We start from the raw sequence: 27,334 nt of genomic DNA on the forward strand, positions 1-27,334 counted from the left end.
TTACCTGGTAACATCACTAAATGGCCTTACTTGTTCTACTCTTCAGGGTTATTCCTTAAGTTTAGTTTTCTAAGATACCATCTGAAACCATGTGGATGAGTTATTCAGTTCTGCTTAGTCTCTGTATATAGGACCCATACATGTTATCACTGATCTTCTTTTTGATAGTTTTTCTTTTTAACCTGTCATGTGTTTATTTATTTGTTCAATCTCTAAAAAATCCAGAGGTGCTAGCACCATAATGGATATTATAATGAAGTAAATTTTTATTATAATATCAGGGCAATTTTTTTGGTCAGGTGTATATTTTTCAAGAAAAAAGGGAAAAGTTTTTAAACAATAACTGATTCCTTGTTTTTTTTTTGATTCCTTGTATTTTATTCTTTGCAAGAATTCATACATAGATCTTCTTCCACATACAATGAAGCTATAAAGTAACAAACCCATTGCTAGCTAAAAAATAATGATGGTCCAACAAGGATATAAAACACCTAGTATAGGGTCAGACAGATAGTACAGGGTTAGGGCACTTGCACCAAGTAAGGTTCAAACCACAGTACCACAGGGTTCCCAAATACCACTAGGAGCTGCCAATGAGTTCTGATGGGTGTGGCCCCTGGCCCCAAATACACACCTCTGTCCACCCCATACTAAAAGAAAAGACACAGAAAACAGGAGAGAATAATGTAGTATAGCTTAACTTAAGCATGTTCAGCATTCTTTGCCCATGGAGAAAAATCACCCAAGGCAAATTCTGTCTCGTAATATAGTATGAATATCAAACATATTATAAATTACAGTACTTAAATAAAAATGGTTTAAAAATTAAAAAATGAAATGTTAATATCACTTTTAACTTATAGAATTCGTTATTGAAAGCAAAAAAGCAAATTCCCTTACTCAAAATTCATCATATGCTTTCTAATAAATGCAAATTACTTTGAACACCAGAGTAATGTTGAAAAACTGTTTAGGACAAGCCATCATAAGTTGAAAACTTAAATTGGCGTATAGGACTGAAGAAGAGCAAACTTCTCCGGACAGTGCCCTAGTCTCTATCTTAATCCCAAATGACACTGCCTTTACCTGTCTTTTCCCGAAAAGACAAGAAATTGACAATCTGCCTTATTTTGTCCTTCACCAAAAAACTAAATCTTACTTAGCGTAGATTTGCAGATTGAACTTCAGCAGACTGATCCAGCTCACCAGGGAATCTTCACCTTCATTCTGGTGCCCACTGGTTGCATATTTGTTGTTTTTGTTGGTATTGTTTTGAGGCCCACACAGTGGTGCTCATGGCTTACTCCTGGCTCTGCACTCAGGGATCAGTCCTGGTAGTCTTGGAGGACCATAAAGAGTGCTGGGGATCTAACTTGAGTAAGCCATGTGCACAAATAGTGCCCTATCCACAATATTATCTCTCCCACCCTAGCAACCCACATTATTGAAAACCTTCCTCTTTCTTCTATTCTACAAAATCCTTTTGGTGATGGGGCAAATATGATTACTTGGAGGACATGGATCCAGTATTTCTGAATTTGCCAGCTTGTTGCCAATAAAGTTTTCTGGATCAGTCACCGATGTATCTCTCAACTGACTAGCTCTCCATGGCAAGGAAGCTGGGCTTCCAGGGATACATAACTTTATTCTATAATGTCATTTTCATATTATTTTACTCTTTAATATTATCCTTAAAAGAATGAATGTGGGGCAGGAGAGACAGTATAGCAGAGAAGGTGCTTGCTTTGCATGAGGCCAACCGGGGTTCAATTCGCAGCACCTCAAACTGCTCCCCCTGCCTCCCAGGACTGATTCCTGAGTGCAGTCAAATTAAGTCCTGAGCACCACTGGATATGGCCCGGAAATTAAATAAACAAAAAAATATGCATATAGAATAATGTCTGTTATAAATATAAGCAAAGTTGAAAAATAAACTTTGGGCCGTAGTGATAGCACAGCGGGTAGGGTGTTTGCCTTGCATGGCCCACCTGGGTTCAATCCCCAGCATCCCATGTGGTTCCCTGAGCACCATCAGGAGTAATTCTTGAGTGCAGAGCCAGGAGTAATCCCTGTGCATTGCCAGCTGTGCCCCCAAAAAGCATAAACAAACAAACAAACAAAAAACCCACAACCAAACAAACAAAAAAAATAAAGTTGGGTCTGGAGAGATAGTACAGGAGGTAAGGCACTTGTCCAGTGTGTGAATTTGAACCCCTGGTTTGAATCATAGGCACCACATATAGTTCCCTGAGCACTGCTGAGCACTGAGCCAAGAAGAAGCCCTGAGGATCACCAAGTGTGACCCCAAAATAAAATATAAGTTTGGGCCAGAGTGGTAGTACAGAAATTAAGGTACTTTGCATGCAGACAACTTGTGTTCAGTCCCTTGCACCTCATATGATCCCACGAGTGATCCCTGAGTATACATATGTATATATATATGTTACATGTAACATATAAACCACATATATAACATATAAAAGATATATAACATATATAAAACATAATATAATAAATACATATGTATATATTTTAGGGCTACATCCAGCAGACTTCCTACTGGCTTACTTCAGGACTTACTACTGGCTCTTCACTCAGGCTTCACTCCAGGCGGAGCTTTGGGGACCATATGGGGTACTGGGGATTGAACCCAGGTTGATCATATGCAAGGCAAGTGCCCTACTTGCAATACAATCACTCCAGTCTTATACATATGTGTGTGCGTACATGTGTGCATGTGTGTGTGTGTGTGTGTGTGTGTTTGTGTGTTTTCCCAACTGGAACCACTCAGACTAGACTGCATCCTCTCCCTCTTTCTCTTCAAAAGAACGAGAAGAATGATCAGATCATCTTGGTAAAATGCAAATGCAGTTGCAAAAGCAACACCTAGAACCAGCTTCCCACTCAGGGGAGGATGCCCTAGCTCCTCCTTGTGGTTTCAGGCTCTCTACATGATCAGATAAACTTCTCTAGTAATGAACTAAAGAGATAATCCCTGAATGTATAGACTTCTTAATATACATTTTTAAATGACTTTGTAACTTACCAGTGAATCAATTAAAGGCAATAGTTATATTCACACTCTAAAATTTCAGAACAACAGGTATGTTCCAATGATACCTAAGGATAAAATATATCTAAAATTAAAATAGATATTGCCTACATATATCTAGAGATAGAACTGTAAAGTGATTAACTTGTTCTTTACATTTCATGTATCTTTGAAGATATCTCGTTTTGCTATATGACTCTGAAGATTTAATATTTTTTCCATTGTGGTGTCTGAGAGCAAACGTAGGACCTCAAGTTTGGACAGGCATGTGTTTATCATTCCTAAGGAATGTTTCAGTGCTTTAATTTAATTATTCAATGTTAGAAGATACTATGAAAGTTCTTGTCTGTATATCAAAGATTGTCATTCTAAAGAGTCTTTTTCATTATTTCCAAAAACATGCAAAGCTTTAGCAAAGAAACTGTTACTCTGAAACTTCTGTAAAGCAAACATACCTGTACTTCCCTAAGAATTACTACTCTGGTATATATATACCAACAGATACCGAACCATAAATCTTTCCTCATCCAGTTATTTTATCATCAAACAGAAACCTTCCAGGAACACCCTAACATCACTTTCATTGGTACTTTTGATTTAATCTCATATACTTTCTTAACCTTTTCTGAATTACTATGCACCCAATGCAAAAAATAAAATTAATCATTAATTTTTAAATTCATTTTAGTAAATATTGTTTGAACATTTATTCTATATTAGGCTATAGATTTTTAGAGTTTTAATAATGAGCAAATTGAACATTTCTCAGGCTAATGGATTTTAGGGTAAGAATGGGAGAAAAAATAGTAACAATCATAAACTTATCCAAATTTTTTTTTTTTTGAGTCCTACCCATGGGAGGGATTACTCAGGGCTCTGCATTCAGGAATTACTCCTGGTAGTGCTCAAGTCCATATGGGATACCAGGGACCAAACCTATATTGGCTAAATGCAAGACAAGTGCCCTACCTACTATATTATCCCACTGGCCCCAATCTTACTCAAATTTTGAGATAGCAATTTTCACTCAGAAATAAAGATATCATTATCTAGAGATCAAAATGAGTATAGGGAAGTCAGTTATGAAGGTAGATATTTTATGTTTGCAGACATGATTCATTTGTAGATTGAACTACATGAGTAAAAAATACATAATCTAGGAATAAAATATATAAAATTTTGTCATTATTTTAATCTCAAGGAAGCAAAGCAGAAATGAAGAAATGAACACTAGGTAGTTTGCTTGTACATCTGTAAGATACAATGTTTAGATCAATAGTTATCCTTATATCAACTATTCCTTTATCAATAGTAATAAAAATGAAAGATACCAGGCCCAGATGAGATCCAGAGCAGCCGCACAAAATGGCTCCTCTGCTCCTTAAAGAGTATGATCCTGGAGGGCTACTACTCACATTGGGCACCCAGCGGCTTCTTATAGAAATGCATCTAGACTGTGAACTGAGCTACAACCAGCACATGGGTGCTGCCCCGGGAGGAGAAAGGTTTTGCTCTCTCGACCATTTCTTTCGGTGGAGGTGGCGGCAGCAGTGCTGGCTGCACCCATGTGCCAACCGCCATCTTCTAGAACCCACTACCCAGAGGTATGAGTTTGCAGTGACGTGGTGCACAGGAGATCTTGGGATGGGGGTGTTACCGGCACAATCTCTGCCCAGATGAGATCCGGAGCAGCTGCATATGAAACTGAACTAAGCTAAAATATCAGAAATCCAAAACTATGCGGCCGCTGTTGCAGCCATGCGAGCTCATCTATTCTTCATTCTCAGCAATGGAAAACAAATTTTCAAATGATACCTTTTCAGCAGCTTTGATTGTTGGGGGGGGGGAATTCAAAATAATAATAATATTCTGTTGAAATATTGAATGTATTCAAAGTATAGAGAGAATAAAGTGAAGATCATTAGCCACAGAGGTGGGGGGGATGGGAGGTGGGTATATTGGAGTTCTTCGTTGTGGAACATGTGCACTGGTAAAGGGATGGGGATCTGATCAATGAGTGACTGAGACTTGAACCTGAAAGCTTTGTAACTGTTTTCATGATGATTCAATAAAAAAAAAAAAGAAGTAGTTTTGACTTTATGTTGGATATAACTTTTCTTGACCTGGATATAAATGAATGGTTTGCAATGGCAAGTATCCATTTTCTCTCTAAATATAATGTAATAAAAATGTTATATGTCTAGGACATAAGATAAAAAAATGAAAGATACCTATTTGTATCTTAATTTAAGATCACATTCCCAAGCATCCTGAGTCTACCTTCACTCTGTGACTAGGCGAAAATGAAATACAAAGCAATCAAATATACAAGTTGAGTCATGTTTGTAACACAAAAGAATAGACTGGGTCCAGAGAGCACAAGGAAAAGTGTTTTTGTTGCATGCAGCGACCCAATGTAATACCTGGCACCACATAATGATTCGTAAGGACCACCAGGAATGACCCCTGAGCACAGGACCAAGAGTAAGTCCTGAGCATCACACTGTGTGGCCCAAATCCCCTATCCTCACCTTGAAAGGGTAGGTGCTGTGGACTTCCATTTTTTTTTCTTGGTAATTGAAAGAAAGGGTTTGTAATTATAGAAACTGAAACCATCATTTTACATTTGAACTTTAAAACATTTTAAATTTTTGGTTGTTGGGTCTCCCTGTGGTGCTCAGCATCTACTCCAGAATCTCCGCTGTGAGGGTCACTCCTGGGATCACCTAATACTGTGGATAAAACCTGAGCTTCCTGCATGCATTCAGCCCTCTGAGACATCTCTCTGGCTTTGAAAGGGTCATTTTAGACCTTAGAAACAAAATTATGAGGATGGAAATGTGACTAGGAAAGGAATCAGGGGTGTTGACATTCTGGAACCAATCACCTTGTCATAGCTGAGCTGTTCAGAGGATAGACTATTTCAAACATTTGTCTGGGTTTCCTCTAAATAAGCTTTGTCATAAGTTTTCCTTGGGTGTCCTGGATAACTGTTTTCAAATACACCTTCTGCATTTAACAGTTGTCTTCAATTCTAATGCCTCACTTGAAAGGGACTTGACTTTTTTCCAGCCTGCTATATAAAACTGTGACACTCAGCATTTCTAATGTGTGGTTGCAGACTTTGAGGAAAAGAATACAGTGGCATGAAGGAGATTATAGTGATTAATTTCCCCATTTTTTTTCTATAAAAGTGCTTTTTTGGAACCACACAGGCAAGATGGTTATTTGAGGGCAGGATTCCACCATCTTCAAGCTGCAGGCTTATTGCCCATAAGCTGCAGGCTTATTGCTCTTTCTCAGCCCATTACTGTGTCTCTCAATTGATAGGCCTTTGGGTGCAGTGAAGCCAGACCTCCATGGTTACGGCCTCCTAGTTGTTCATAAAGTGAAGAGATGTTTATAATAAGAGGGAGAAAAAATAGAATAACATGCAATAATAGAGGGTAGAATTTAATCAATATTTAAAAAAATAGAATTTCTTCAGCCTTGCTAAGGGTTAATGTCAGAAGGTACTAGGCCATAAATAAAATCTATTAACTTTTAGTATTTTAAAACTGTGGTGGCTCAATGATACTATATTTAAGAAAAAATCACTAATACTTTATAAATTATAGTATTCTCATTTTTCACTCAGTTGATAAAAAATTTCAAATAGCAATAGTTAGTAAGAAGAGAAACTATGAACATTAATAAAACTTGTATTTTTTTTTTTTTTGCTTTTTGGGTCACACCCAGCAATGCTCGGGGGTTATTCCTGGCTTTGCACTCAGAAATTACCCCTGGCAGTGCTTGGGAGACCATATGGGATGCTGGGGATCGAACCAGGGTCGGCCGCATGCAAGGCAAACACCCTACCCGCTATGCTATCGCTCCGGCCCCCTAAAACTTATATTTTTAAATGCTTCAGGTTATTTATTTTTTTTTCTTTTTTTTTTAAAGAAATATTTTATTGAACCACCGTGAAAACAAAAAAAATACAAAGCTTTCAGGTTTAAGTCACAGTCAAATACTGATTAAACCACCATCCCTTCACCAGTGCACCCGTTCCACCACCAAGAACCCCAATACACCCCCCTCCCATCCCTCCCCCCATCTAAGTAGCTGATGATATTCCCATTATTCTCTCTATATATTGAGTACATTTCATATTTCCATACAGAACTCACTATTGTTGATTGGAAATTTTCCCCAACAATCAGGCCTGCTGAATAAGCATCATCTAATAATTTCTCTTCCTTGGTAAAGGTGAAGACTTTGAGTCCGCGCGGCCGCGATTGCGGCCGCGCGGTTTTGGGTTTCTAATATTTTAGCTCAGTTCACAGTCAAAATGGATGGCTGCAAGAATCTGCTCTGGTGCCAAAATGGATTAGGAGACCTCAGGATCACAGTCAGTAGGCGGGAGGCTCTGCTTCTCATGCCGCGGCTCTTGGTTCATCTCTGGGCGGAAGGCGCGCCGGGAACACCTCCCCTCCCAGGATCACCTACAGGCTACGTCACTAAAGAATGTCCTACCTCCTGGTGGAGGGGTCTTAGAGGGTGGCTCTCACCGCGTGGCTGCTGCCGCTGCCGCCATTTTCGCTCAGAAAAATGGGGTGGAGAGGGAAAAAAGTCCCTTCCCGGGCTGCACGAGGTTGTAGTTCAGTTCGCAGTCAAAATGCATGGCTCAAGCATCCGCTCTGGTGCCAAAATGGGTTAGGAGACCTCAGGATCACAGTCAGTAGGCGGGAGGCTCTGCTTCTCGTGCCGCGGCTCTTGGTTCATCCTAAATGCTTCAGGTTATTGAGATCGTTAAGGACTATGGCGGGTCAGTACTCACAAAGGTCGTGGTTAAAGATTATTTCACATGTTTGTATATATTTGTGAAATTCAAGATCTAATTCTAAATAAAAAATGGATATCCAGTACTTACTATGAGCTTTGGGGGCCAGAGAAATAGTACAAGTGTGTTGGTATTTGTATTGCATAAAGGTAAGCCAAGTTCAATTCCTGGCAACATCACATTTGCCTGTCCCCTTAGCACCACCAGGAATGATTCCTGAACAGAGAGCTAGGAGTAATCCCTACACACAGTAGGATCTAGGGTCTTTTCCCCAAACAAACAAACGAACAAACAAGCTATTAGCTTTGTAGAAAAAAAATTTTAGTGCATTAGTGAAGTTTATAGATGTCATTTTAGTCAGCCCTTTGGCTGAGAAGTCTGAGCATCCCCAGTCCATCTATATTTTAGCCTTTTGCTTAGTCCATATAGGCAAGAATTCACCTAACCAAAATACCTTTTGATGAACTAGTATCAATTTCTTCACACCTAGAATGTGTCTGCCTCAGGTAAGAGTTCAGAGTTCAAAATGTTATTTTTTCCCCATGTTCAGTAGTGATGTTGGTAATCATGATATGACATTACAAGACAAATGGTTTGTTAATTTTAACTATTATTTTAAAGTAAATGGTCCCTTTATTGAGGATGGTATGCTTCTCACAGTGATATATAAACTGAAGATTGAATTATGGGGAAGATAGAAAACAGGTAAAAAGAATTCTGTTAGTATTTTCCCCTGGGCAGTATCAAACTTTAAATTCTAAACAGAAATTTTTCTTTTGATTCATGCAATGATGACATTTATTTATATAATGTAGGTGGTATACTGGGAACTCCAAATGTGGTATTTTCTACACATCGATGTTATAGTTTCCAAGTAAGTAAGAAAAGAGACTAAACTTTATATAAGAGAAAACAAATGGAAACTACAGGAAATACAACCAAATCCCTACTAAAATACTTGCAATAAGAGAAAGAGGGCAACAAATGCAAGTTTTAAATGACAGAGTAACTGGAATTCTCATAGACTATAAATGATGGTACAAGTAATTAAAATTTAAAAATAAAACACCCTGTAAAATGATTTCAGCTCCTTATAAACACAATTATTACAGAATTCCACATCAAGATACTTAGCTAAGTGGTTCACAAAATTATGCATATTGTATTGTACTTTACACATATTTGGTTTTGGGGTCCTATTCAGTGGTTCAATTGTTTTGAGCTCAGGGGTCATTTCTGGAGATATAACAGGTGGCAATAGAGATTGGCTGCATTTGATTATATGCAAGGCACACATCTTTACCATGTACTATGTTGCCCTATTCCATTTTTTATATGCATAAAAATACTTTTTTAAATAGTCCAATTATTAGTGGGGGAGGGTGAAAAATGTAAGTGTTCATTAGCTGGTGAATGAATAAATTAACTTTAGGAAACTAACTCTGTAAATTAACTAGTGTAACCTAGAAAACTGTAAGTTTTCTTAGAAAATTTTATTGTAATACAGGAAACACAAAAATATAGACGATTGCCTCCATACCATAGGTGCAACACTTGCCTGTCCTTCTCCAACTACAAAACCAAGATGACTGCCCTCCGACGTCCTGATGGATCTATCACATCTCCCAGAAGGGCAATGGAGAGAATTATTCACGACTTCTACTCAGATCTCTTCGACAGCCAGGTCCACCTGCCCACATACCAAATTCTGCAGGATTGATATGTTGTTCCCAATGTCCTCCCTTCCGAAATCTGACACACCATTTTGTTGATAAAGATGCATACAGCACCCGGTCCAGACAAGGTCAGACCTGAACACCTGAAGAATCTGCTGCCAGTACTCATCAATACACTGGCTCGGTTCTTCACATGCTACCTGTCCATATGCAAGGTTCCATCCCAATGGAAAACCAGCAAGACTTTCTGTTGTACAAGAAGGGAAACATCGCCCAATCTGCTTGCTGTCCGTCATCTACAAGTTGTTCAGTCGAGTCATCCTGAATAGAATAGGCAGAACACTAGATGAAAGACAACCATTCGAGCAAGCCGGGTTCCAAAAAGGATTCAGCACCATCGACCATATGCACACAGTGACCACGCTCATTGAGGTCTCTCAAGAGTTCAAGATGCTGCTCTGTCTAACATTCATTGATTTAAAGAAGGCCTTTGATTCTGTTGAGACTGAACTGTTCATGGAAGCCCTAGCCAAACAGGGCGTTCAAACTCAGTACATCAAGATTCTCCGAGAGCTGTATTGTGGATTCACCACCAGGATCTTACCATTCTACAAGGAAGTGATCATTGATGTAAAGAAAGGGGTTCAGCAGGGCAAAACCATTTCACCGAAACTTTTCAGTGCCACCCTCGAGAACATCATGCAATGAGTGGACTGGGAAGGAATGGGAGTGAAGATAGATGGTCAGCAACTACACCACCTATGCTTTGCTGATGACATCATTCTAATAACACCAAACATTAGCCAAGTGGCACAAATGCTGGCCGACTTCGATCGCAAATGTGGAAAGGTCGGACTGAAGCTGAATCTCACCAAAACAATGGTCATGAAAAACGAACTAGTCCCTGATGTTCCATTTGCTCTCAATGGAACAAACATCTCCAAATGCAGCAGCTATGTGTACCTGAGTCGAGAACTCAACATGAGGAATGACTTGGCTCCAGAACTGTGCAGGAGGAAGAGAGCAGCATGGAACACCTTCAAGAGCATCAAAGAAGTCGTTAAGAGGACGAAGAACCTCTGGTTCCAGGCACATCTTTTTGACTCCAGCATGCTTTCTGCACTAACATATGCCTCAGAGACCTGGGCCCTATGAAAACAGGATGAGAATGCTATTTGGGTATCCCAAAGAGGAATCAAAAGAGCTCTGCTTGGAATATCACATTTCACTGAAGTCAGAGAAAAAATCCAAAGTTCCAACCTCTGTCGACGATCAAGAATCAGGGATGCTGTCTCGTTTGCCAAGGCGTCGAAAATCAGATGGGCCGGACAAGTAATGAGATTTAGAGACGACAGCTGGACTAGAACTGTTACCAACTGGATTCCACAGGATGTCAAAAGACCACGTGACCGCCCAACTACGAGATGGTCAGACTTCTTCCTCAAAACCCTGAATGAACAGTTTGAGGCTCTTCATGTTCCTGGAGCAAGCAGATACCATTGGGCTACATTAGCACATGATAGGGATGGATGGAGACGTTACTGGTGCCCGCTTGATCAAATCAAAGATCAATGGGATGACAAGTGATACAAGTGATACAAGTTATATGCAATATTATGGAGCAATCTCACGTGTTGGAAAGAGCGTAAATTATGTTCTGAACTTTTCCCCCAGTAAATATCACAATTGAGTAATGTGAATTTCTTTCTTTCTTTCCCTCCTCTTCCCTTCTCTTTATTCTTGTTTCTAGGTCATTCCTGTCGTCTCAGGGGCTACACATTGCTTGGTCCTCAGGGGTCACTCCAAATGGTGCTCAAGGGGTCATATAGAGTGCTAGGATCAAAGTTGAGATTTTCACATGCAAAGCTTTAATTCCAGACCTCTGAGCTACTTTACCAGTCACATGTATTTTTGTTTTATTGTACATACTAAGCTAATTCTTGTAATTAAATGTGCAGCAGCATTGTCTAAAATAATGCATCCACCTTAATTGAAAAACACTGTTCTTATATAATGCAATTATCACTTGAATCTTCAGAGTTGCATTTTGTTGCTGTTGATGGAGGGTTTACCATTAATACTGATGGCTGCTTAATAATTTGGGTCATGGTTGTTAAATATTGGTTTGACTGGCAAAGTCTTGAAATAAGACTCAATGAATTTTTTTGGATTTACTGTTTTAGGAAAAATTTCTCTGTAGCATGCAATGGTGTTTTATAAAATTTTATCTATAGCCTAAATCATTTAAGAATTAAATCAGCCTTTCAACCCTCAACACTGTTTTATCTATGGAATATAAGCACTATTCTAAATCTTTTGTTCTGATTTCCACAATATTCATAATATGAGTACCAATATATCTCTTCTCAAGAAATAACTTTCTGTGCTCATTCATAGTAAAATAACTATTAATAAACACATGGACTCCATTTTCTCTGAAATCTATTAACACAAATTAACAAGGAAAAAAATAAATATTCCTTTACCCAAGATTAATTTTAGTCAATTTTTTTTTTTGGAAAGAGTCATGGTTAACTTCATAACCATTTCTTCTTTCCTTTATGTGTAGTTATATCCTAATGCTCCTCTTTTTAGCTTCTAAAACTCTTGGAACATTTTTTGATCTCTTCAGCTTTAATGTATGTCTTCTATGTATTTGATCTTACAATGCATAAACTTCACAAATTTCCTACTGTCTTATTTGATCCTTAAATGAAAATCTGTCAGTAATCTTTTTCTCAGTAATTCAACTGAGGACATTGATTTTAGTGAATATAAATATATGAAGACATAAATTGGTTTTAAAAAATAGGCTTGGGGCCAGAGTGCCAGTACAGAGGGTCTGATGCCTGCCTAGCATGCAGATGACCCTGGTCCAATCTGCAGCACCTCATATAGTTTCCCCAGCACTGCCAAGTGTGACGCCTAAGCATAGTATCAGAATAGCACCTGAGTACTATGAAGATAGCTCAAACAAAAACCAAAAAGCAGGGGCTCTAATGGAGTAATGCAGAGTCACAACAGTACTTCATAGAGAAACTAATAAGACTAGCTGTAATTTCAGCTTCTCCTAAGGTGGAATTTCAAACAAACAGATCTATAGTATTCTGCTCAGCATATTTTGGGCAGAGTTGGGAGACCAGGAGGGCATCTCTGAATCCAGGGGTTCAGGAGCACTCCTGGCAGCATTCAGGGCTACATGTAATCTATTCCTTTGAGCTCTCTCCATGACCTCCAGATCAGCGTTCCTGATACACTTTTCATCACAGTTTTTCTCCCTAAGAGACAAGTTACCCCCACTCCCCAAGTAAGAGGTGTTTATTTCCCCCTGTTTTTGTGTCATTCCTAATAGTGCTCAGGGTTTACTCCTGGCTGTGTATTCAGAGAACATTTCTGGCAGCCTCAGGGATCATATGGGGTGCTGGGGATTGAACCCAGGTTTGCCACATGAAAGGTAAACGCCTTACTTCCTGTACTATTCCTCCATCCCAGAAATTAAGCGTTTCATTCAAAATTTAAAACCAGTAAGCTCTTTCTAGAAATCCTAAAATGTAGATTTGCATATAGCATAGAGGAAGCAGCCCATGAAGAAATAGGCTGACCACTATGACACCTCTTAGTCTACAAATCACCTTTCCAAATATATGTGCTTCTTTGTTCTTGTTCTCTATAAAGATGGAATCAACAGAGGTGTCCAGTGATAGGTGAGTGGATTTTAAAGATGTGGTATATAGACACAATGGAATACTATACAGCTGTAAGGAATGATGCAGTCATGAAATTTGCTGCAACTTGGATGACCGGAAGATATCATTTTAAGTGAAGTAGGCCAGACAGAGAAAGACAAACACAAAATGATCGCACTGAACTTGCGGTATGTAGAGCAACCAAATTTAAGAATATAACTTGATAAAGAGGGGAATGCCTATATCATTCCTGGAATCAGATTATAGGGAGGAGAAGGGCAGGAAATAGAGGGGGTAGGAAAAAGCAGTCGAGACACAATGGAGGGGAGGTGTCAAGAATCTTGGGTACATGGGTGTTGTAGTAGTATAACAATAATCCAAGCCACAGTCAATAACAATAAAAGCAGGAGATCCAAATCACAATAAAAAAATCTAAAATGTGTTTGTGAATGAGGCAGGCTCAAGGGTGGGGATTGGTGGGAGGGAACCTGATGACAATGGTGAAGGCAAGTTGACACAGGTGGTGGGACCAGTGTTAGAACACTGTGTGTCTAAAATTCAACTATGAATCACGAAATCCCGTTTATCACCGATTTCTCAGGCAGGCTCAGTAACATCTCATTTTGTCCTTTCCCTGAGATCTTAGAAGTCTATCTCGACTAGGCCCTCCTAATGATGTTGCACTGGGGGCTCTTCAGGGTCAGGGGAATGGGATCCAGCTTGTTACTGGATTTTGCATATGAATACACCATGGGAAGCTTGCAAGGCTGTCCCATGTGGGCAGGAAACTCTCAGAAGATTGCCAGTTTCTCCCAGAGGGAGAAGTAGGCTAAAGATAAAGCGCTTCTGAGAGCTTGCTTTTAAGTCTGTCTCTGGATGTTGGCCGTTGATGGGATTACACACACCTGGGTTCCTCTGCTGGTACCTTCATGCATGAGGCCTGTCTGAATGTGTGCAGAGGGGCATCCAGCATGGCTGTAGCTAGGTTCCGGTGGTCTTCAGCCGCCGGGAGCTCTGCTCAGGGTGGGGAGGGAAGCTGGAGCCCATCCCCTCCGAGGGGCCCCGGGGAAGACAGCCAGGCGTGCGGGCAAGAGACTCTCTATGAATAATGTTGTAAAATAAGGGAGTCTTAAAAAATAAAAATTTAAAAACTGACACTTATGACCATGTAGGTAAGTAACTTATTTTGAGGATATGGTTGGCCTGTTTCCTATCTATCTAGACCAGAACTTTCGAGAGTATCTTCTTTTGCTGAAAGGTTGCTTTACTTGAAATATTCTTTCTTTACTTTTGCTGATATCCTTGACCCTCCCACCTTTTTTTTGACTATAAAAACTCACCATTTTGTGCAAAGGCTTTTCAGAGCGCTTCTTGATAGATGGATGTTGCATGATTTATAAATTATTAAATAAAGATGTCAATATCTAAATTTATCCAGATAAATTGTTTTTTTACCAGATTTTAGAAGATGCTTAGGAAAATAGAACTATGTCTCTATATTTAGAATATATTATGCAACAATATTCAATAGCCATACATGTTTAATATTAAATATTCTGTTTGCTTACAACAATTAAAATCAGGTAGTAAAAAGACTTGTCTGATTCCATAAAGCATGGCAGGGGAATTTAGATTTTTAAGCCAACTCTACTTGCTTTGTTTTTCCTCAGATAATTTTTCCCATTAATTTTGAATATATGGATTCTCTTAAAGTTCAGAGTTGTTTTATTGATCACCACTGTGCACAGTGGTGCTGGTTTTAACCACACAGGCTTATAGACTTTTTTTTTTCCCTCTGCTCACTTGCAATAAAGTCACATTTATTTCAATCCTTGGGTGTATCAAAGAAAGCTTGACATGGCGCTGTTAGGTTAACAGTCATTGGAATGTTATTCCTATTAAAAGTGAACTACCTAAATAAGGAGAAGTCAGGTTGGGGATTCTGGAGAACATTTTAGTTATTTATTCAAAATAGTTCACTTTATTTATTTCTAATTGCATTTATTTATTTAAATAAACACCTGGCTATGCTCAGGGCTTATTTTTGTCTCTGTGTTTAGGGGTCATTCCTGGTGATGCTCAGAGGAATATATGGGGTGCTGGAGATCAAAACTAGGTTGGTATCATCAAGGTTGGCACCTTAACTCTTGTACTATCTCTCTAGACCCTATTAATTAATTAATTAATTTATTTATTCATTCATTCATTTATTTATTCTTGTGGTCACACTAGACAGTCCTCTGGGCTTACTTTTTGCACTGTGCCAGGGATCACTCTTGGTAGTGACTGGGGACCATATGTGCTGATTTCAATCTTAAATCGGTTTTGAACAAGGCATTTCTTTTCAACAGGAGATTTATATCATATCAGAGAATGAATGTTTCCCCCTCTTCACCTTCAAATCTACCTATTGAAGTCTTAATCCAAATGTGACAATATTTAGAGATATCGACTGTAAAGAAAACATAAGGGCCTTACTCCACAGGTACCAGTACTTGTAAGAAGAGGGACACACACACTCAGATACACACAGAGACACACACACACACACCCCTCTCTGTATGAAGATATTCTCCCCATCGTAGTACAATGGAGAGACCAGGTGAAAAGGCAGTAAGAAAGTAGCTGTCTATAACTAAGAAGAGAACTCTACCTAGAAATGAAATTTGCCAGTACCTTGACCATGGACTTTTACAACGAAATATGTGAAAATAAATATCTTGTTAAAGTTGCCTAGTTTGTAGTATTTTGTTATGACAGTCTTCACAGACTAAGACTTAAGGGAAATACTGACTTTATCCTTCAAGATTTTGGACAAGGCTGTGTAAAAATGTGACGACTGGAACTTCTGTGGTTAACTTGAGTTCATGAAAGGAAAAGCCTGGGGGCAAAAGCTGACAGTTTGAGGATATCATTTGAGGAGAAAGAGCTTGGTTCTTTGATGATGCCACTCAATTCTTGCAGAAACCAATCTGCCTCTCCTTCCTTTCCCAGCTTGTCATTTAATTGGAGACCTACCTGCTTGTATCCTAATTGACAGAGGTTCAGTGATGATGACAGGGATAACATACTAATATTAGTATAGTTAGTGGTATTTGTCTTTAATAGATTATAAATATCTACTTAATTGTTTTTTTAAATATATTTTAAATTTTTCATTTGGGAAATACATTTAGAGTATCAGTACTTCACAGAGACTTCAAACCCTATAAACTAGCTGCCTTGTTAAGGAGACTTTTAAGACTGTACATGACACAAAAGGGGAGGTTGTTCTTCAATAACCTAATGAGAGCTAAGGCATGGAGCTCTTCTCTGTTATCCCTCCTCTGGGATCAGGCAAGGGTCCTACCTACCTCACAGTTATTGTCATTCAAGTCAGGATCTAGTTGCTTCTATCAGACCTGGGTCATAATAAGCTGCCTACAAGTTATCTGTGAAGATTGTTCCCTGCTCTGTTTTTTCTTATACTATTTGGGGGCTGATCCTAGGGCAATATAGGTTTGATATTATTCATGGTCTCAAGTAAAATACTTTATGCTTTCAACAGCAATAAGTATTCTAAATGTGCATTGTTATCCTTGCTTTACATTGATATCAGATAATCTATCCAAGGTTATCAAAAAAAAAACATACTATAGATTCAGATCAGCCAGACATCAAAGCCTGTGTAGGTAATACATGAATCTCTGCTATTCTAAAATGCTATACAATGAGAAGAGTAGCAATATTTTATTAGTTCTCTTCTCTCCAGGATAAGGAGAAACAACAGAAATTAGTGACAAAAATAAGTTCTTTATGGGTCATAGTGAACCTCAGACTCATACTACCTCTGATTATATGAGCACTCCATCTTTTTAGGGTTCAACCATGAGGCATAGAAAAACCTGTCTGCATTTTTCCAGTATACTTGTTCCTATTCCTCCTATAAGAGAACCTCCTTCTTCCATCACACTCTATGTTATTCCAGTAGGAATGTCCATCACATTATTTCATTCTCTTAACTATATGAATGGTCTAAGAATGGTCTGCATTCCCTAATTCAGATCAATCACAGATTATTTCATTAAACATGGTGAGAGGTCAGTCATTACTTTCTCTGAGCTTACTAAGCAGTTATGTTATAAAGGTAGATTGGTATGTAATACTGTGCCAAATTTCTTGGAAAGACTTCACTGCAAAGCAGGAGAGATATCAAAGAGAGCAAACTTCCTGTTATATGGAATGCTGAAGTGTCCATAAAGTCTGATCCACTCCTTTTATTTCTGTATGTACGTACATATATGCATATATGTACGTAGATATATGCATATGCATATATGTACATAGATATATGCATATGCATATGTGTACACATATATACACATGCATGTATATATACATACATGTATATATAACAATAAATACACAATGCTCAGTATATTGAAAGTTACAAAATACTGAAAAAACTAAAGAACCAAATAAATACAGAAATATATCCCACTCATGAATAGGCTCAACTTAGTAATAACACCAGTTTGACTCAAGTTAGTAATGCAACTTACATAAAAGTAGCAGAAATTTTTTTAGTAAACAATAGACTAGCTTTATTGAAAATCATGTGAAAATATAAGATGCTAAAATGTTTCAAGCAGTTTTGGTAAAGAAGAAAGACTGAGAAGATATTCCATCCTTTATTAAAAGGCTTACTCTCTAACCTCTGTATGTTTTATTAGAAGTAAAAACATATTATCAATTTAATATGGTATTCTAAATATCATGCCATAAATATACATGTACACATATGTTCAAGTGATTGATGATAATAGCTCAAAAGTAATTTAATAAAAAGTATGCATTCTTTTCAATAAAATATCAAATTAGCATCCAAATGTTAAAAAAAAGTACCTGAACATAAAATTTATAGCAACTCAAATGTAAATTTATTAAATGGAAGAAAAATTTTAGGAGGAAAAACATAGGAAAAAAGTATTTAATATCTAGGACTCAGCAATAAATTCTCTGACTTAACATCAAAGTATGATCTAACCCCCACAAAGAAAATAATAAATTAGGCTTTATCAGAGTAATAATTGCTTGCTTTGTTGTAGGACAACATTAGTTTGTCCTTTATAATCCATCCTTTCTCTCCTGCCACAGGGAATTTTGGTTTATTGGGTTACACCCATCACAGTGCTCCAGAGACATTCCATTCCTCTGTGTTTATTTTAACTTCTCTGTGATCTGTTTCCCCTATCTGTTAATCACCTGTATCTCCAAATCAGACCCTGTAACTTGTAAGGTTAGATTCTTCTAAGGACTCTGGACTTTGTATTTGTAAGTGAAATATTGTGTTTCTCTTTCCTTTAAGTCCTTTGCAAGGTTTACTTTAGATCAACATCCTTTTTGTATAGATACAGGACAAACAGTTAATTCTATGCTTTTAAAACTTGGGAGTTAATTGACTCCAAATAATATTTACTCCTGTGCATGTCATATTTACTCAACTTAAGCCTGAGTTGCCTCTAGTTCCTAGCACCCCCAAAGGAGGATCCCAATAAAATGACTTGAACAGACCCAGGGCAAGCTGTAAGCTACCCTGGCATCGAAACGGGACAGGTCAAGTGCCATAAAACATAGTTAAGAGCACAGTGTTAAATCATAACCCAAAAATAAGTAATCGGGCAAGGACTCTGCTGGGGTTAGGAAGGACTCATCTGACCTGAGAGAACTATAGTCTGGGATCTATAACAGGATGTCCCCAGGAGAGCCACCCTTAAGCTTACTATATCTCTTACTGTGTCCATACAAAATGACTAGAATGATTATTAAGAACTAAATTTCAGATGACCATTTAAATAAATATGAACTAAGAAAAGGAAAAATACGCCCATAGATGAAATTCTGCCCTTGAGTGGATCTCCTAGCAGGATGAGATTTTTGTCTTAGAAGAAGCTTCCCCCAGAAGGTGGGCTTTACATATATTGTATGTGCTACCTCACCTATGTGCATTTGCTACCCCAAACTCCAGGGAATTGGGTCAATGACTAATGCAACAAAGCTGGGCACACGGGAAGTCACATGGGGGAAAGTAGGAGATGGGAATGAGGGACAGTTAGTTTGGTACAGAATGGGGTGCTCAGTGAGATTGGAATAGGCACGAAAGAAGAATGAAATAAACAGTGGGACAGAGATCAGAATTAACGGTGACTGATCACCAACCATCTTGATAGCCCTGTTCCCTCCTTTCATGCGTCTGTCGGTGGTGGCAGGCCAGTCAGGGTGGGGAAGTGGCTCATGGCCACCAAACACATATGGTGAGAGCCCTAACACACTTTTGAGAACACACACACTCTGTGAAAGCTCATCTCATGCAGATAAAAACAAAAGATGCTACAGACTGGGAGAAAACATTTGCAAACTACATATTGGACAATAGAATAAAACTTAAAATGTATGAAGAACACGGAAAAATCCACAGTAAAAAATAAAAATTCAAAATGGCACCAAAAGACATTTCACGAAAGAGATGGAAATTGGCCCATTAAATGATATTATAGCCATTGTATCACTGTAGCACTGTCATCCTGTCATCCTGTTGTTCGTTGATTTGCTCGAGCAGGCACCAGTAATGTCTCCATTGCAAGACTTGTTACTGTTTTTTTTTAATTTGTTTTAGTTTTTGGCATATCGAACATGCCACAAGTAAGTTGCCAAGCTCTGCCTTGTGGGCGGGATACTCTCAATCGCCTTCCGTGCTCTCTGAGAGGGACGGAGGAATTGAACCCTTACCACCTGCAATGCAAACGCCCTACCCAATGTGCTATTGCTCCTGTCCATTAGAGAAAGATAAATTGAAAGCACACTGAGATACAGTTATACTTTGACTAAAATAAAATACAATTATACAATGACTAAAATAAAATACAGTGATGACCTCACACACAATAATGCAGCAATAACATCCAAGTTACTCAGGCTTTTGGTGATGAAAATAAAGATACCCTAGGAATCAGTTTGACAACTTCTTATATGTCTGAACCTGCACTTTTCACAGGGTACTGCAATCCCTCTAGGCATCTTTCCAAGAGAAATAAAATTTATATTCACCAAAAATGAAAATGAGTATATTTTGCAGTTTTATGTGTAACAGCTAAAAACGGAAAACAACCCAGATATACCTCTTCAACAGATGAATGGTTAAATAAAAGGGAATATATATATCAGGGAACACAATGAAACAATAAAAGAAGTATATAGTTTTGTAACATCTTGTTGAATCTTCAGTGAGAACTATGTTTAGTGTCAAATATAACTCTCAAAAGCTTGCACATGATAAAATCACATAATTAAGAAATGAAAATGGGCAAGGGTGCACACCCATTGCTGCTCAGGATTTACTCCTAGCTCTGCACTCATAGTTAACTCCCGGCTGGTTTAGGGGACCCTATGGAATGCCAGGGATTGAATCCAGGTTGGCCATGTACGAGGTAAGTGCCCTACCCTACAGCAAGTGCTGTACTATTTCTTTGGACCACGAACATAAAAACTTTTGAAATGGAAGAGAGACTAATATTTCCATAAGAAAGGTAACAGGATGCACCCCACACTCCTCGTACCCCTGGAAGCCCTGGCAGTCACATGTACATCCTACAACCACTGCCACGTAAGTTCATCTATTGGCCCAGCTTCAAAGACTTGGATGAAATCAAATAGCTGCAAAGAAAAATTCTCAGCTACATGGTCCCCAGTTGAGATCTCTAGGGTACCCTTGAGAGGCGGGTGGACAAAGTCCTTGCCCTGTTGAATTCCTGGTAGCCACACTCACACCCCAACAGCTGCCATTGTGCCTCTAGTTGAATGAAGTCCACCACCTCATGACTGAGCTCCACAGAGATACCAACTGTTGAAAATTTCAGGTAGACTTATTTTGGCTGAGACTCCAGACATTCTTGGAGTGGGGGTGGGAAGCCTCCTCCCACCTGGCTCTCCATGCATCTCCCCTTTTGGAAACCGTGGCAACCACTCCCCGCCCCCTCCTGCCCCCCGAAGTGTAAGCTCACTACCCAGTTAAATATTTTGGATTTTCTGGAGTTTTCCATCATCAAACTCTACAATACTAATATCCCAGTAGGAGCACATTAGATTGGTTGGGAATGTAATACAGAAGCCAACTAATCTCAACTAACAAAAACATTAACACAAAAGGCTCAACTACCAACAACAGCTTAGTAAACCCTCAGATAAGAACTTAATGTTCCCATGGTAAGATATAACAATTTTCATAAATTTTCTTTTGCAAAAGTATTTTTTTATAATTCCATTGGCATTTTGTTGTAATAAGTAATATAAAATTAATTATGTTGGGCCTGCTAGAACATGTTTCATTTAATTCACTAAAATTTTAGTTACATCAAAGAAAGACAAAGTTGAAAACATGAATCAAAAATAAAGGATTTGGGGGCTGGAGTGATAGCATAGCAGGTAGAGCGTTTGCCTTGCACTCGGCCGACCCGGGTTTGATTCCCAGTGTCCCATATGGTCACCCAAGCACCGCCAGGAGTAATTCCTGAGTGCAGAGCCAGGAGTAACCCCTGTGCATCGCCAGGTGTGACCCTAAAGGCCAAAAATAAATAAATCACAAAACAGTTTGCAAAATATTTCTATTGAATAGGAAAATTGACAAAGTATGTAAAAATTTATGCTATTTTTGCAACTGTACTTGAATCTAAAGCCATGTTGATTAAAATATAAAACTATCAGAATTATTAGTAAATATTCATTTCGAAAAGTTGTTTTTATAAAGCTTCTTATTTATGTTAGCATATTATCATAAAAATTAAATTTGAAAATCCTCTTAGCCATCCTTTAGTTCCTCCTCTGTTTATACCACGGCATACTATAAGTAAATGGCAAAGTAATTCATAAGTTTTATTTTTACTTCATGATCAGAAAACAAAAAGAAAACATCTCTTATTAAAAGTGGAAACTATTTATGCAAATAAGTGTAAAGTGAACAGTGTTTTAAAAGGCATTTGTTGAATTATTTTTCTAGGAAACTATAGAACTGTACGTAAAAAATTAAATATTAAAATAGACATATATATATAAAACTAGGAGGTGTGGTTGCATTGAAAAAAATTTTTATGTTTGTCATATAATTGAGTGCTTATTGCTGTGAGCAGTGAACTTTCCTAATTCATTAAAAATGCAGCTGCATTTTAAAGGAACAAAATGAAGCATTCTTTGAGTAAATTTCATCATAAAACAAAGTCTGATAGCTTCAATAACAAGAGAATTCTTCCCAGTATTTGCTAGATTGAATTCTCCACTTGCAACAGAGAAGCTACGCTATAATAGGAAAGTTATTGATGTAAGATCTTGTTTGAATCATAAAACTTTGATGCACCACACTGTGTAAAACAGCTTCCGTGGATTGGTGAGGTCGTTTTAATGCAAATGAAGTCATATCTCACATTTAATTTCAGAGAATCTGCAATGAGGCAAATCATATTTCTTAGAAATCTTAAGTTTCCAGTGATTTCTTTAACAATGACCACGTTTAAAATTTTACTTAAACTTATTTTGTCCTTTGCTGTGGGAAAGGTTTTGCTGTTTCATGATGAGTGCTTCCAATTTCTACCAATACTGTTTGCTTGACTGAAGACTAAAATATTAAAACTTTTTATAAAGAATGCACATTTCTGACTAAAGTTATAAAAGTTTAAGCTTCTTAAATTCTAAGTGGTTTCTTAGGAAGTATCCTTAATTCAGTTCTCCTCAAAAATGGGTTGTCGGCAGTTAAATCTCCATAGATGGGGTTGATTTTTCACTTGGTCAGATTCTTCTTTTGTTTAACTCTTTCCCCACTTCGTATGATAACTACTAAGCTGCAACTGTTTATTGAAAATAAAAATGTAAAATTTATATGGTTCAGTGTGATATTCTAAAAATTAGGTGGCTATAGTGTAAAACTCAGCATTCTGAATAATATATATCATTATACAAAAATGAGTATCACCAGTTGAAAATTCGGTTATAAAACAGTTACAACTAAAATAAAGTCCAAGTTAATAGATCTTCGTTATGATCCTATGCTATGCCAACAAATTGATTAGATTTATTTTCAGTTTTCCTGTCACCTAAAATTTTCTAAGAGTGACAACTTATTTTGAATATATTAGTTATAGGCAAAATTATACTCAGAATTACACTTTTAAGTTTACAACATTGGTAGTTTTTCTCATGCATTAAAATGCAAGTTTATATATATGGCATTTTATATACAGTTATATCAGCTACATAGTACCATTTTTAACAAAATATAGCAACAAAATGCTTTACACCTTAAAAATACTTATATAGTAGAAATTTTAATATACAGAGTTAAAAAATAGGAGAGGTCTGGAAGCAAACAATTTCAGTTAAATTAGACATAATGAAATTTCATTGAAAGTTTATAGGTGATAAGAACAGAGGACATAAAACCTTTCAGGTAAACAAGTATAGGAAAGTTAGGTATAGGAAGATGTATTTGAATTGATCTTTAGATTACATAAAAGATCTAATAAGATCAATACACTAACCATTTCAGAAGTTAAAATGTGACAAGGCTGATGCTAGAGCTTCAGTTCACCAGGTGTTAAGTTTGCTTTTACTGGAATGGTATGGACTTAATTGCTACAACTCTATCATCCTCCATTCAAAGGTTGAAGGAGCCCAGAGTCTTTTATAATGTGCTCTCTTCTAGAATAAGGTCTTAAGCGAAAAATTAGTACTTTTAGTAAACCTGAGAAGTTTAGGAAACCTGGAAATTGTGGTGGCATTTGAGTCTTGCCTCAAAGTCTGGAGCCTACTAGAAGATGGTTCTACATGAGCACAGCAGAAAGAAGACTAGAGGGGGAAAAACAAAGGTCTGTGAGTGGACAGAAAAGAAAACAAGGCAGAAGTGAACAGTAGAAATGGATTAAAAGCCACTAGGTCCATGGAGAGTAAGTATAGTAGGTAATTTGTTTTCTTTGCATACATCAGACTGGGTTGGATCCCTGCACTATATATAGTCCCATGAACACAGCCAGGAATGATCCCTCAGTGCAGAGCCAGGAGTGAGCCCTGATCACAGCCAGATGTGGCACCCCACACCCCACTCCCTGCCCCAAACCATTAGTAACTCCATGTTTTGTTTACCACTGGGGCTCACTCTCTTAAAATGTACCCCCTTCCTCCTCTCCATTCTCCGGGGACTTAAGACATCAAACTGTGGGGGACTGGCAAGGCAGGGTGGGGCAACTACTGGTAGCCATCGAGGTCCATCTTGAGTTTGTGTCTAGGCAAAAACAGCACAGAACAGGCCTAAGGCCAGCTGCAGTGGTGCAACTGTCTCCACACCAAAACAGAACTGAAAGGGAGCCGCCAAGAGCACCTGGAAAATGTCACAGAAGAGACCTGCAAAGAGGAACCAAAATCTGTAAACCAGTGGCACATGCCCACAAGCATCTGGGAAGGAAAATTAAGATGGATATAGAAGAAGCCGATTGGGCCGTAAGTCAGCTCAGAAGACCAATTCTTCCATTCAGAACTCATGACTAAGAGCCTGCACGCACAGTAGTGATCTTACTGTCACTTTGCCCAGTGTTCTCTTCAGTAATCTTAATTTGGTCAGTCTTTTTGCATAATTCTTTGTTGAGCAGAAAAAGAGAAAGCTTTGGGGTTGAACAGAGATCCTCCGTGAATGATAACTCAAACCAACAGAATCTGCATGGTTTTTCCTTTTATTAACCCGAGAAGAAAAATCTGCTTCAGGTGGTAGGCTAATGAAATGAGAAGTGACATTAAATTTCTATTTGCATCAGTATACTTCTCGATCAAAAAAGTTGAATAAGTATTTTTCAGTTGCCTATGGTTTCTGTTTCTATTCCAGCTTTTTATATTTCCAGTAAAATACTGTTTTTCACAATCTGTCCTGTGCTTTGAAACTCTATTTCTCCCTGTAGAATTACTAAGGTTTTATTTTCTTTTCAGTCTTATTCTATGTTAAATCAATAGATTATCACTTATGTTCTGACATTTTATCAGACCACTTAAACTACCTTTTACATTAGGATTTGAACACCAAATTAAACACATGCTTTGGAGAACATTCTACAATTTCACCATCGATACAAAAGATTATAAATGTTTCCCACATGTCATGAATGCAATGCTTATTTTTTGAAAAACTGATGATTTAGAAATAGTCATGTATATTGCTTCATAGAAAGATGAATTTCAAACATATTAATTTCATCAGTGAACTTTTCTTCCTAATATTATACTACATTTTACTCTCACATATGTTATTCAAAACAATTCATATCAGTTTGCTAACAAATATTTTAACTGTATAATATTTTTTCCTTAACACATGCATATATTTTATTCCCTTACTTGTATTTCTTCATTTGCCAGAGTAAAAGGTTGTCTCAACAAAATTAATCAAAAGATTCCTCAAAGAGTTTTATAGCCAAAATCATATTTCAGAATACATATAAAAGTTGTTGTATAAACCCATTTCATTATGTGAAATTTTTATGACATGTAATCCTGTTAGAGATATTCTCAGAGACAATAAAATAGTTTAGAAAATCTAAGTGGCATGAGATTATTTTGTTCACATTTATATATGCAGTTCTTGAAAGTGATTTTGAACTACAAGGGTAAGTGATACCCTGAGGTGTCTAATTTTCTTTGTCATTCACCTGAATAACTTCAATTAACATTAATACACATGATAGCATAGAGCATCTGCTTTGAATATGTAAAATAAAGTAGTAAATGCTAGGAATGAAGAAAAACTCTGATTAGTTAAATAATATACTAAGCAATGTCATTATGTAGACCAATTCTCATTAGCAGAATTGTTCTTTATTGGATCAAATACCATAATTAAAACATTAAAGTTTTTAAAAATAAATCTTAATTTTGCTATTCAATTAAAATTAAAAAATGCACATGCCCCTAAGATATAATTGCACTTTAGTACTGTGACTTGATTTTGAATTACCACAAATACTTACAATTTAAAAATTAAATGAACTATCTCTTCCAAAGAATATTGTGGCATAATATTTCTTCTAGCAATGTTTTTTCCTTGCTAGCTAGAAAATGATTCATTAATAAATTATATATTGTCATAATGTAATGCTTTTTACTCTTTAAAATCAATTAGTATTGCCTTGATAGCAAGTGATTAAGAACAGGAAACCCAGTTAATAGTTTCTTATTTGTAGTGAAGGTAGTGTCATATGAAGGTAGTGTCAATTTGAACATAGCGGATAACTTCTAAAGGTCACATTGTATGTATTGCCATTTTCGTTAATATACTTATTCCTGAAAATCTTCTGCAGATGGAGAACTACTTGAAGCTTCTGGAACTGACTACATAAACAGAAAATATTAGCTTAATAACAATTAAGTAGAATTCAGTTCACTCTCATTATACTTTCACTTAAACTCACAATACAAAATTTAAAATGTTTCTCTAATTTATTTACCTTCAAACACTAAGTAAAATCATAATTTGAATGTTTTAGCATCTAACTCTGTAAAACTTTTAGTTAAAGGTATTTTAGCGAATCTGCACATATGGGTTATTTAAATTAAGATGGCTATTTTTGAAAAGGAAGGCCATAATGTAAGATCAAGTTATTCCTTGTTAGCAAATATAATTAGGAAGTTGTGTGATCATGGACAGGATGTGGAAAACAGGGCTAGCTGGATGAACATTCTGTCTGGACATAAATGCACAATGTTTAAAAGTTCAGCATTTGCTATTGTTGCAGAAATGTTTCTTAGAAAAAAAGGGGACTAAGTTCTTAATTTTCACTGAACCTTGTATATTATGTATCTTGCTTTGCCTGGAAATTTGATCCTTTTTTTCCCCTATACTGCAGACCAGTTGGAAACTTGTCTAAAATAACTAAATGTAATTTTATGTCTATTGTTCCATTTTGATATAAATAAACAACTCACCATTCAAGATGAACACATTGTAAATGTCATTTTTGTTGTAAGACAACTATCAAGACCATGTGGTACAAAGATTAAACTCAGGTCTTCTGATGTAAAGTTTCCACTTCAGCTA

General features: G+C 37.3%; 1 protein-coding gene and 1 pseudogene across 1 annotated transcript in view; both read right to left on the reverse strand.

Moving 5' to 3' along the window:
- The window catches only part of EPHA6 (EPH receptor A6), a 970,410-nt gene that overhangs the window by 456,346 nt on the left and 486,730 nt on the right, over positions 1-27,334 (reverse strand).
- On the reverse strand, positions 2,783-3,011 carry LOC129402725 (small nucleolar RNA U3; annotated as a pseudogene).

Source organism: Sorex araneus, chromosome 2, assembly GCF_027595985.1.
Source record: "Sorex araneus isolate mSorAra2 chromosome 2, mSorAra2.pri, whole genome shotgun sequence".
Lineage (NCBI taxonomy): Eukaryota > Metazoa > Chordata > Mammalia > Eulipotyphla > Soricidae > Sorex > Sorex araneus.